This window comes from Tiliqua scincoides, chromosome 2, assembly GCF_035046505.1.
Source record: "Tiliqua scincoides isolate rTilSci1 chromosome 2, rTilSci1.hap2, whole genome shotgun sequence".
Taxonomy (NCBI): domain Eukaryota; kingdom Metazoa; phylum Chordata; class Lepidosauria; order Squamata; family Scincidae; genus Tiliqua; species Tiliqua scincoides.
Window position 1 is genome coordinate 123,755,659 of NC_089822.1, and position 13,236 is coordinate 123,768,894.

Here is a 13,236-nt window from a genome sequence, read left to right on the forward strand (position 1 = left end):
AACCTTTATTGGCATTACTAGTATATCAGACATACATATAATCACATAGGCTGCAATCCTAACCACACTTTCCTGAGAGCAAGCCCCATTGAACTAAATAGGACTTACTTCTGAATAGACCTGGTTAGGATTGTGCCCATAATTTAACAGTACGAAGCACGTAGGCATAAGCCCATTAGTTTTCCTGGAAAGCAGGGACATTGAAAGTTGCTTAGTCAGCACAGGGGGCAGAGGGTTAAATTCCCATCACCTGGGCTGTGGTTCCAATCTGTACAACTCCCAAATCTGCTTTTTGGAAACTACAGCAGGAATTTCAATCATGGAACTCCCGTGCCTCATCTAGTTTGACCCATGCTTAGCAAAGTTTCTGCTTTGTGTGCCTTTGGACCATGCCCTGCAGCCAAACAGGGAATGATGCTCACACACAGAGATTAGATGTTATTATAGAGCTACCCAGAATGCAATGCTCTTGCTGAGCTGCAAACCATTTTCTTGCCCTGGACTGTCCCTGAGGCTGGAAAGGAATGGGGAGATTGCTGGCTGATGGGGAAACGGAGAGAGCATCAGGCTTCTAAGCTTTCTTGCTGGGATTTTCAGCAGATAACATATTGCTAGGTCTGCTTAAGTTGCAGGAGTGCGGGAGTTGCTGAGGAAATGCAGACATTGGTGCAGAGGCCCTAGCCCTAGTATTCCCAAATGATCTTCCTGGGTCCATATTTCTGCCTGGGAGAGAACCACATTGCACTGGTTGGGCCAGTCACAAAAGGGCAGAACGGGCCACTTGGACGCAGGGGGTGGTCGGAACAGCGGGCAGCTGCAGCTCATGAGAAAAAGCCCAGGCTACAAGAGAAGGGTCAAGCAGCGTGACCCAAAGGGGACCCCTGGGGGCTGCAAGCCTCCTTTTGAACATAGCTGGAGACTTTTGGACTGTGAACAAACCGATAGCTGTGGAAGAGCTGGGAGGAGCAAGAAGGAGAAACACAGGAGTTATCTATTACTGGGTTAAAAACCACAGTGGTCTTTGTGAGGCCTCCCTGTGGGGGAGGGGAGGGCCCGCCCGGCCTTTCCGAGGGGGACCCCTTGTGGAGGCCTCAGACTCGTTCCCCACAAGAAGGGGGGGTTGCGTCACCCAGTTCCCCTTCTTTGGGTTGGAAGCATTCATTAGCCAGGAGCAGGGGCTGCTAGCAGCAGATCCCCCTGCCTGCTCTTCTAACTCCCAACTGCCTTGTCATCCCTGGCCTCCAGGTTTATGTAGGGCAGACCCCTCCCCTTTGGCCCCTCCCCTTCCCTCACAGGGATGGTATAAAAAGGGCCTGTCTCTGGGCCTGCCCTTCCCTGGGCTTACCACAACTCCTCCCCTTCCTCTCTCTGTTTCCCTCCCACCTCCTCTCACCTGAAGTTGCCAGGCTTGTTCCTGAGAGGGCTGGGAAGGCTGCTGCCTCTGCTCTGGTCCAGAAGCCTCCTCCCTTGGTGAGCTGGGGACTCGGGGGAGGAGGGGAACCCCGACAGTCTTTTTTATTTTTTATTTTTTATTTTTTATTTTTTATTTTAAAATTATGACCAAATAGAGCAAATATTTGAAATATGAGAAAAAGTTAAGGTTCAAGGCCTGATTTGTCTAAGGGATGTGTCGCATGTCCTTCCCATGTGGTTAATATCCTTGCCATTAAAATACATGTTTTGTTTGCGTGGCTCTGTGTGTGTGTGTGTGTGTGTGTGTGTTGCAAGCACAAGAAATACTTCTCCCTAATATGAGCCTACTCATCCATTTTAAGGGGGGGAGCATGGCTTGCTAAGAGGCATTTTAGTTTGGGTTCTGAAATTGGTGGGGCAGCAGAGCCTTCTCTGTTGCAACTCCCACCTTCTGGAATCAATTACCTCTTGAGACCCCGCTCCACTTGTCTGTACATGTGAAAAAGAGGTTACGTAAGTAGGGACGTCAACAAATTTACAAGAATTTTAGTTGATTCATGTTTGCCTTTTTAAATTTAAGTTTCAAGAACTTTGCATATTTCTGGAACCTCAATGTATGGTGGAGAGACTGAAGGCATCGTGAGGAGGGTACAATTTAATAAATAAAAAATGAACAATACCACTACATAGAACAGCTCTGTAAGATAGACCAGCGTTATTATCCCCATATTGCAGATGGAAGTGAGGTTGAAAGAGAGCTGCAATTTCACTAAATAGTAATTTCCCTAAGGAGAGATTTATCTTGAAGAAGCGAGGATTTGCAGAAAAACTCCGTTTTCTAAAAATGAGGAGCATAGGGTCTGCTGAATAAAAATGAACCATGTGTTGATTTTTTCCAAAAAATGCCCTTTCTCATGACTGCTTTGCCTCTATCAAGAGGCTTATTTCTTCAATTCCAATTTTGCCTGAACTGAAGAGCAGTTTTGCCTGAAGTGGTCATAAGAGTAGATTCCAGCCTGGACTCATGTTCTAGCTGAGCATTCAGTTGGAAATAAAAGTTGTTCCTTTTATCCTGGCAGGGATGTTTTGTCACCAAGAGCCATATGTAGATGAGCAACAGGTGCTGCTTCATAAGACGCAGAGGAGTGAAAAACCTTCATCATCTGGATTTCTGTATGCCATGCAGTTATGGTTGCCACATTTTTTTTTACTGGCCCTAGTTGTGCCTTTTTAATCACAGCATGACTCACAGAAATTTAACAGGTGAAGCGTTTTCCATCGCTCAGCTCCATCCTATTAAAAGGACTGCCTGTAGAACTTTAAGCGTTTTCGGCAGCTGCAAAGCAGGGCTAGCTAAACTACCATTTAGTTGTTAGACGTTCCTGCATGGAATACAAAATATGACAGCTTTTTGAAATGGCTCCTGCAGATGCATGTTCATGAACAAGTTTGATCGGAATCCATCATCCACATGCAACTTCATTCAGGGCCAGTCCTGGGAGTTGGATGCTATAGTCCTGCAAGATCCGGACCTCTGGCCCTTTAAGCCCGCACGGGGCCGCGCTTCTGAGTTGTGTAATTATGGAGCGGAGTTTGCCTTGGAGTAGGGCCAAGGGCTGCAGCTGGAAGAGAAGCCACTTAACGTCAGGCTGCTGTTGTACTGGGACGTTTTTGATCGGGGGATCAGTGACTGTTTCTGCAAACTCTGCTCTGTACTTGGGTAAGAAGGTACAGCTTCGGGAAAAGGAGTGTAGCTTGGAACAGGAGAAAGCAACGGTGGCATTGAGGGGACAGGAGAGTGGGTAGGTTCAGTTCTCATTCATGTGACAGCTGCAGCTATGCACTAGTTCATTCAGCATTGATAGTGCATCTTCCAGGAAGCTCCCCTTTGACCTAAGAAAAGCCTTTCAACTGTGATCACCCATCTGCCCCCTGGACTGTGGGCAGGTACAAGACCTGCACTGAATCTGGTGTAAGACTGGCATCTTAAACAGGTGGGTGGAGATATGTGCATCCTTCCCTCTCCACAAGGGGGCAGCAGGCTCCGGGGGGAATACTTATGGAAGCTTGGACAGTGGGGTAATTACAGGTGTGCAAGTGGGTAAAAAAAAGGTGGAAGGACTGGTTTTGCTTTTTTTAATTAGACATATCCCTTACGGTAGAATATAAATCCTATTAATAGCTGTTGGCCAAGATGACTAAATGGAACCTCCATGTAGAGAGGCAGTATATGTGTGAATGAATGTTGCATGCTGGGGATAAATGGTTTGTCTTTGTGCCCTGATGGTGGAGTGTCCGGAGGCTGCTGTCAGAAACTGAACGCTTGACTATGGACTGATCTATCAAGGCTCTGTCTGTGTTCTTATACTTAATATTACAGGGTGACTGACAAGTACAAGTCTGCAACTCAAACAAACAAACAGAATTTTGCCCTTAGATTGGAGCCTGACACACTCATGGACAAGCTTCCCATGCAGCATATGTCTTAGCTCTTGGGTGAGTGGTCCAGAACGATTTGTTCCACAAGCCCCACTCTGCCATTGCTTTAAATCTCTCTATCTCCCCTAGAAGAGTTTCAGCCTTGGACTTTAGCAGGCTTGCTTGAGGCCATTCTGGGAGGCATCAGGGACAGTCAGAAACTTAGATAGCAAGAATTCTAAATGTGCCCAATACAAATCCCTTTTGAGCTGAGTCGGTAGGTGGGCTTTGACTTGGAAAGCCTGATTGATCGAGTGACTTGGAAGTGGAATGGAATGTTTTGCCCGGGTCACATGGTCTAGAGATTCTGTCACTTTTTGCCTTCCTCATAATGCATGGATTGGCTCACTTCCACAAGTCATCTGGAACTGCTTTGCTCCACAGGCACAGAAGAGCTGCCTGGCTGGATCAGATCAAGCTCCATCCAGTCAACCCTTCTGCCTCCAGCAGCCAAGGAAGCTGAAGGAGCATTTTTTAAAATCTCCTTTGTATGTAAAAACCTTCCTAGTAGTAGAAGACCAGCACATGGGGAAGAGGAATCTCACTCAGTCTTCCCCTTGTACCAGTTTCCTACTTAGCTGGGAGTTAAATGCTTTAAAAAATATGATCAGCATCCTGAAGTCTGTAATAGGCAATCCACTGTACTGCCACTTTCTGCCACTTGTGTGAAGCCTCTGAAGAGGTAATGTAGCGCTGAGATCCAAGATGACTTGTATTTAATGACTGATGCATAAATTGACCTGGACGTGCTCCTTCCCTCTTCTCTGCTTCACTATCTTCATCTCTGGCATATAGAAAGAGGGGAATACAAAGCCCCCCTTTCCTCTCAGATGATTGTGTATCCTAGTGTTTTGCAGATGTAGCATGCCATAAAACAGTAATGTCTTCCTTTCCTTAAGAAGTGGCCCAGCTGATCAGGCCATGAGGCCCACTAGCTGCATGTTTAGGCTGTTATGCTATGCAGGCATTTTACTTTCTCCTAGAGTTTCCCACATCCTGGCGACCTCCCCTCTTTGTCCCATGGGCTGGTCCAGATGTTTTCCCAGGCCAGGGCTCACTGGAGGGGTGATGAGGAGGGGGAGTGTTGAGAGGAAGAGGCAAGAATCTTTCAGCAGAGCATTCTGTGTGTGTGTGTGTGTGTGTGTGTGTGTGTGTGTGTGGTTTTGCTTGCATCCCAAATGTTTCCCAGAGCTGACCCATAGGGGAACATTTGGGAGGTGGGGTTTGTGCGTATGTTTGTATAGTGTGGGGTAGAGCGGAGATGAAAAGGAGCATGGCAGAGAGTGCCATAGAATAAAAGGCTCTTGTGACTTGGTGCGCACAGGGAAGCAGAGAGCAGATGGATCCACCGGGAGACTGGTGGTCTCGAGCACACTTTTTATTTTCACTCCTGTGACCGAGCATCTTAATTCACATTCCCTGAATCTTCTTCAGTTTAGCTATAAATCAGTCAAAGCAATAAGTTAATCAAATCCTTTGAAATCCTATCTGCACTTATTTGAGAATAGCCTTGGAAATAGGCCCCTCAAAACCATGAGCCGATGTTGTTGTTTTTAACTAGACTTTATGTCTGTGTCGTCCTGCATTATTAATTTGTGACTGAGAAGGGAAAAATATTTTTAAATTATCTCTTCTCTGGTTGCCTGGAAAATGTTCTTCTTTGCCACAAGTGACCAGATGAATGTCTTGTCTTGTCTTGTCAAACTCCTTGGAAGTAAATTTCATTGAACACCAGCCAATCCTATACACACTTACCTGGGAATGAGTCTCTTTTAATGGGGCTTACCTCTAAGTAGACATAGGATTGCACTGTTTGGAAGTAACTGTGCAATCCTCAATAAATTCCCCCCTCTGCAGATGCAACCTCGCCAATAGAGTATGCTGTATCCTGTTGAAGGAGGCAGTCCAGAGGCCTCTTCGAGGTAAGGGATCATTTGTTCCCTTACCTGGGGGGGAAAGCCTCTGCTATCCCAGTGGGTCTCCTTGGATCTGTGCCAGCTGTCTTGTTGGCGCAAGTAGGAAGAGAGTAAGGGAGAGTGAAGGGGATAGAGAACGAGCTTTGGATGTGGGGCTGATCCATATCCTGGGGCTGTGGAGATCCACCCCTCCCACCTCTGTTCTCCTGCCCATAAACTTCCCCATTCCTCCCCTGTCCTGTTCTGCCCACCCGTTGCCTCTTACTGCCTGCACCACTGCATTACCTTGGCTAGCCTTGGCACCAGCGGACTCAAAGGCCTTTGTTGGATTGGGCGGAAGGTCAATGAACCAAAGTAAAGATGCATAGGATTACACTGCTAGTTGGCATGCCTTCTTCATGCTGGTAAGAGTCAGTCTATTAATTATTTTTGTCCTCTTGACTTCAGTTCCCATCAATGATGCCATAAAACGTAATTGAAAAGATAATGGGGCAGATGATGGACTGTTGATCAATAATTTCTAGCTTTCTTATCTACTATTATTTATATACTGCTTTTTAAGGGAAGAAAGTTCACAAAGCAGTTTACAGAGAAAATCAAATAGTTTCCTATCCCCAAAGGGTTCACAATTTAAAAAGATACAATTGCAATTTTATTCTGCCCTTCCACTAAAAAATTGAGAGTAGCGTACTCTTTCTTCTCACTGCCTCCAACAACCTTGTGGGGCAGAGTAGGTTGATTAGCAGAAGGCCATTCAGAGAGTTTCATGAGGCAGCAGGGAATGAAGGTCTTCCTGGTTTAGTCCAATACTCTGCTACACCACACTGATGTTTTGTTTGACTCTAGAGAATCACCCTGTTTCCAACACCCACATCCATGAGAACAATAGGTTAATATATCGGTGAATGAGGCAGGTAGCTGGTTGTTATCCTGGTGATCTCTCTCTGAGAATCGTTATGAGGTCAAACCCAATAACATCTGCAAATTTAAAAGTGCTACCAGAAGCCTGTATGTGAGTGTACTGTATATTGAAATGACCACATAAGCATGTTGGCATTCATTCCGTTTCAGCCTAGATACAGTCAACCCACATACTGTGCTTTTCAGTGTCTGGCCTCTATTCCTATTCATAAAATGAAAATAATACTGATTTACCTTGCAGGGTTCCTATTATGAAAATGGCTAAAATACAGTTGGCACCTCTGTAAACCGCTTTGTGACTTTTTTTTGTTGAAAAGCAGTATATAAATACTGTTAAGAATACGAATCTTAAGAAGTGTCCTTAAGTGACTTTTTTGTACACTGAGTATGGTATTATAGCACACAGCTGGGAGTGCAGGAAATATCCCAAAGAAAGGGAGGTGCTTTTTCCCCAGTGAATATCCATACGCTCGCTACCATCCCTATTGACTGCACAGCCGGCACTGGTGCTTGTCACTTCCATTCCATCTACCTCGAGCAATGGATTTCTGGAGATCTGAAATTTCAGTTGCAGTTATGTGTCAAAGTGGTTCTTCACTTTAAGTAAAGGTTGCAGGTATTTTTGCATGTTCATATTTCCTTCATGGTTTCTGATGTTTTAAAGGCGCACAAATGGCTATTCTTATTTCTGTGTGTGTGTGTGTGTGTGTGTGTGTGTGTGTGTGTGTGTGTGTTGCCAATGACAATGAAGATTTGGTGTGAAAAGATTAAAATATTGCAAGAATACAGGTAGGTCTGTAGAAGACTACAGCCTGCAGGTAGACCACAAAATGATGAAATGCCATCAGAATGCCAAGAAACAATTCATATAATTAAGTTTTAGAATTGGCATTTAGAAGTGGCAGGAATTAAACTACAACTCTGAACCCGAATTCCATTTTGGATGCAGTCCTAGAAGAGCATCACTGTGATGGTTCACCACCAGCCATATAATTTAGCCCACCAGGTGCTTAATGACACTCTGGTGTGGTCTACCTGGGGTTTGTGAAGCCTGACCTATACCAAAATTTCCCATCATAGTTAATTCAGTTCTGCTCAGAGGTGTTTCTACGGAGAAAGGGTGTGTTTACTTCTGCTAGAAGGGATTATCATTCAGAGGCAAGAGCCGGCAAAACGAAAGGCCCCAATAACTTTAGTCTCCATTAACTGCCTTGTGGGCACTAGTAATCATAATCTAACAGATTTAAACAATCCCTCCAGGGCTACAAAAGAGAAAGCTCCCTCCCTATCACGTGGAGTCCTTTTTTTTTTTTAATTAAGAAGAGAGGTAGGAAAAACGCCCTGTACCACAGCACCAGCGGGCATCCCTTTTGACAGTACCTACTTGCTTAATTGTAGCCTCTCTCAAGCTCTGTGTAATTTCAGATGTGTTGATAGTTGGTTTTGGCAAAAGGATTGTGACCTGCTAATTTGCACTCCAGCAGCCTTGTTTCCATGGCTCACTCCCTCATTACCCAGCATGAGAGGGTGGAGGGGAGCTAGTGTTCCTTCCAGCACAACCAGTTCTCTGCTGATACACCAGCAGAGCTGCATTGGTTGGTTCAGCACCACAGCTTTCCAGTATGAGGTGCTGTTACCTGGGTCCAGCCCAGGTGGCCAGGAGCTCCCCAGGAGCAGGGATCTCCTCTAGGGTAGAGGCCTCCTCGGGAGTAAGACCTGAGTACTCCCAGGACTGGGGTCCCTTACAGAGCACCTACCTGGGAGGAGGAACAAGGACCAGCTGGGAACACCAAGCAGGCACTTGGTTAGAAGGGGTGGGGCCGGCCCAAGAGGGAAGAGGCCTCATAAGGAGCCTGGAGAGGGAGGAGGGAGGTTGCTCCTCTCCAGGGGGAAAGTATCATCCCTGCCTAAGGGAAAAGAGAGAGGCCTCCAGAGAGAGGGGATGGACGTCTGAGCTGGAGAGAGGAGGGGGGGGAGGCTTCTCTGAGCCAGGACCTGCCGGGCCACAGAGGGCGACCCCTAGAGAGATGGGGGATTGGAGCCAACTATACCCTGTGGGGGCCATCTGGCTGGGAAGCTAGCACGGAGATATCAGGGGTCCTCCTAAGGCCAGACAGCCTGACCCCGACTGGCAGGGTTGCATCCTCCAAGAGCCCTGACCCCGGGCCAAGGGATTTGGAGCGGAAAGCTGGTGCTGACAACGCCCAGGAACGGGTAGGGTAAGGTCCAGAGCCCACCAGACGACGGCGACACAAGTCAGCATGATGTATGTAGGTCTGTGACGTAACAGTCCACATGAATGTAAAATGGCTGATGCTATTAAACTGCCTGTGTCAAGCAACTATACCTGCCTCCCGACTGTTAATCTGCCGCCGACCATCGTTCAAGGACCGCTCGCGCTCGCTTGCAACCCTAGGGAAGAGGCCTCCTCCCGCTATGGACATTACAGGCGCATAGAACAACTGGTGCATTTTTATCTCTCTTAGCCTCCAACATTTTACAAATAGGGACCCTTGTGTACTTGTAACGCCTCTGGTCTCACACCAGGTCTTACTGCCTGAGGGCCAAATCCTATCCAACTTTCTAGTGCTGGTGCAGCCGTGCCAATGGGACATGCAGTGCATACTGTGGTAGGGGTGCAATCACATAGGCCTCCTCCAGGTAAAGAAATGTTTGTTCTCTTTGGGGGGGGCGGGCTGCATTCCTGCAGCACCAGCACTGGAAAGTTGGATAGGATTGGGCCTTGAGTCTGCACCCTCTCATTGTTACACACTGCGGAAAGGTGCTCTCCATTTACTGTTCCTTTAAGTTGCAAATACATGACCTGCACTGGCTCCTGAAATGGAGTGTGTTAATGAAGTGTTATGTTCAAACTGTTTGTTTTTCTTTTTTAACAAGAATGTTTAATGGAATGTTTAATCTGATTATCAAATACCTGCTGCACCAACACCTTCAACCATGTTTACTATCTGAGTAGGCTGTTTTGGGGAAGCAGGGAGGGAAGCCATGGCATGTGTGTGAGAATGTTTGTGTATCCGTGCACGTGTGCATTTGCAATAGAGTCATGATAGATTCATGCCCCTTCCACAAAGAGACCTAGGGCAGGAGTCTCTGAAGCTGGGTGACAAGATACAGTGGAGGACAGCACGCGTATACCTTTAACCATTGTATAGCAGAGGGAATTTTGGCAGGTGCAGCTCAACATGGAAGGGTTTAAAGAGCTGCACCTGTCAAAATTCCCTCTTCTATACAACAATTAAAGGTGTAGGCCCTGTGTCCTCCATTGTATCTGGTCGCCCTGCCCTGAAGAATAGCAACACAGCTTGTGCTTGGGTATGTAGTACTTGAGCCTACCGGGTATGTTCTGGAAAGACTCCATGAAAAGTGTCTATTTCAAGGGCAAGGGGAGCAGGGATGAAAATATTTGCAGCACAGCTCCCTCTCTCACTCATACAGAGTGACGGCAAAGCTTTCTGCCCTCACTCTCACTTGCCTTTGTGGCATCATCACACAATCAAATCTAATTGGCTATGATTAGGTCATCACATTCATTATATGATTCTTGATTTCTAGTGTTGCTCACAGGAGGACAGCTGAGGCAAAATAGACCACAGAGCTGCAAAAGAGAGGGGACCGCTAAACAGTGGGCTGAAGGAGGGGGCAGTTTTCACATTTTTATTTCTCAGAACGTCATGAGTGAGTATTTGGTGCAGCCTTAATCCAAATAGGATACCTCCGAGGGTATCCCTCCTATCTGTTGCAGTCAAAATTCTGTTGTGTATAGGACTTGGATTGTTGCTTCCTAGATTATTTTTCCTGGGGCCCTTGTGTTGGAGAATGCCCTCCCCCACAAGACTGGCTCTGATTATACCTATTTTAACTTTTCAGAAACAGGTATTTTTCTTTGGGTACAGAAGAAACGGTGATGTTCAAACTGTCTATTGCAGGGGTGCCCAAACCCCGGCCCGGGGGCCACTTGCGGCCCTCGGAGGCTCCCAATCAGGCCCTCAGGCAGCCCCCAGTCTCCAATGAGCCTCTGGCCCTCCAGAGACTTGCTGGGGCCCGTGCTGGCCTGACGCAACTGTTCTCAGCAAGAGGACCACTGTTTGACCTCTCACCTGAGCTGTGGGATGAGGGCTCCCTCCACGATTTGCTCTTCCACATCTCTGATGCAGCAGCGGCAGCGAAGGAAAGGCTGGCCTTGCTTTGGGCAAGGCCTTTTATAGGCCTTAAGCTACTGCAAGACCTTCATTCATTCATATAAGTTCCATCTCTAATATATTCATTTATGTAAATTTATTCAAATTTTAAATGGTAAATTAATTCTTTTTTTTCTGGCCCCCGACACAGTGACAGAGAGATGATGTGGCCCTCCTGCCAGAATGTTTGGACACCCCTGGTCTATTGTTTTGTAAAGAACTTTTTTGGGGGGGAAATTAATGTCTTTGAGAGGAAGAATAAATGAATCCATTTTATATTGTTTGCTGCCTTGGAGTGGGCCCCTCTTTGAGAAGAAAGGCAAGTTAAAATGGAGTAAATAAATAAAATTCTAGCCACTCAAAGTAATAATCTCTCCAGATAGTCCAAATGGGGAAATTGAGTTATTAGGGACTGGTAGCAGAAAACATGGGCCGTACCAGAAAATATGGGCCGTCCTTGGTAACTTGAGACAGTTGGAGCATATGATCTGGTTCACTCTATGTCACTACTGTGCATCATTGATTCCTCCAGATCTCCTGCCACTTTTATCTATTGTTCCCCCTTTGCTTTGTGTTTCCTTCCACACTGAACACATGCCCAGCGCTTCAGTCTTCCCTTTCTGTAGCTCATCACATTCTCCTGAAAGAGGCTGGTTTTGCCCCGCAAAGGGCATGTAATCCTTTCTGCCCACTATCAGAATGCATGTTTGGCATTCAGTGTATTACCTGGGATTGCAGTGTGATTCATGAGTATCCCAGCTCCTTGCGTGCACACTTGCATGCATACACTTAGATGCATTGCTAGGCTGCCCTGTCCTCCCATTTCCTGACTGCAGCAACATAAATAAACCCTTCTTAATCTTGTGATCGCTTATGGGTGGCATATAGCCAAACTGGAAGTGAGGATGGGCTTGTTTCTGTAACGGAGCTGTTCGGAAAGGATTTCAAGCAAGGGTTACTTCAGTTGTGAAAAGTGCATGTGTGTGCAGAAATTGGAACTATTTCCCTTTCCAGAACACACTAAACTTAAGTCCCAGTGACCTTCTTTGTGCAAACAGCAAATTAGGTTTATGAATGGAAGAAACTGCCTTCTTTTTCTGCTGAAGGCATCCCAAATCCTTAATTTTTAAGATTCAGTGGGAGAGAGTTGGAGTGGCTAGAGAGATGCTCTTTACACTTTCACATAACACCAGAACCGGGGGACATCCACTAAAATTGAGTGTTGGGAGAGTTAGAACAGACAGAAGAAAATATTTCTTTACTCAGCGTGTGGTTGGTCTGTGGAACTCCTTGCCACAGGATGTGGTGATGGCGTCTGGCCTGGACACCTTTAAAAGGGGATTGGACAAGTTTCTGGAGGAAAAAATCCATTACGGGTTACAAGCCATGATGTGTGTGCACAACCTCCTCATTTTAGAAATGGGCTATGTCAGAATGCCAGATGCAAGGGAGGGCACCAGGATGAGGTCTCTTGTTATCTGGTGTGCTCCTTGGGGCATTTGGTGGGCCGCTGTGAGATACAGGAAGCTGGACTAGATGGGCCTATGGCCTGATCCAGTGGGACTGTTCTTATGTTCTAGAGACCTAGAACTCCAGTTTCATCCAAAAGCCTTGTTTTCATGTATCTGACTTGATAATTATCAATCAATTTCAATAACATGCTATGGTCCATTGAGCAAATGTGATTCTTTATTGTGCACAGGTATAAAGGAAATTAAGCCACCTCTGCATGTTTACGGGTGTTTATATTCTGCAGAGTGGAAATTCCAATGCTGTGGTTGTCCTGACGTTTTGCATGTCAGTGTCAACAAAGATGTACGCAACTGAATTTACTTGTTTAAGCCTATGTTTGCTCTGAATGCTGATCTTTGACTCTTTGCGGAGCAAGTTTGGATTTGAACTTTCAGCGAGTGGTAGAGGGAGGAGAGGTTAAAATGGAGGTGGCTGTGAGAGATGGGCTAGGCACAGGCAGTCTCTGCCATGTAGCCTGTGCATCAAGAATGGGCAAGTCAGGCATGGCTTGACTTGAGTTGAGTCTCAAGTCTCTGCCCCTGTGACTCGACTCGAAAACGAGTCATAACAGGGGGCACTTTCCTAGTCGCCTGGAGCATTGCCGCAACTCGAAAAGGCTTGAGTCGTTCCCTTTAGATAGTCTGCTGCGGCTCCACGGAAGAAAACAGGGCTGCTGCCAGGCTCTGTGTGTGCTTCCGGCATTCTCTTTAAGCACTGCTGTCTCTGCCCATCCAGTCTAAGGCAGCAGTGCAGAATGCGCCAGCTTCCCCGCCTCCTCTAGCCCCTCCTTCTGCTTG

At 46.5% G+C, this 13,236-nt stretch overlaps 1 protein-coding gene across 5 annotated transcripts in view; it reads left to right on the plus strand.

Annotated features, from left to right (window-relative positions):
- The window catches only part of TNS2 (tensin 2), a 119,582-nt gene that overhangs the window by 61,693 nt on the left and 44,653 nt on the right, over window positions 1-13,236 (plus strand). The window lies entirely within an intron of this gene.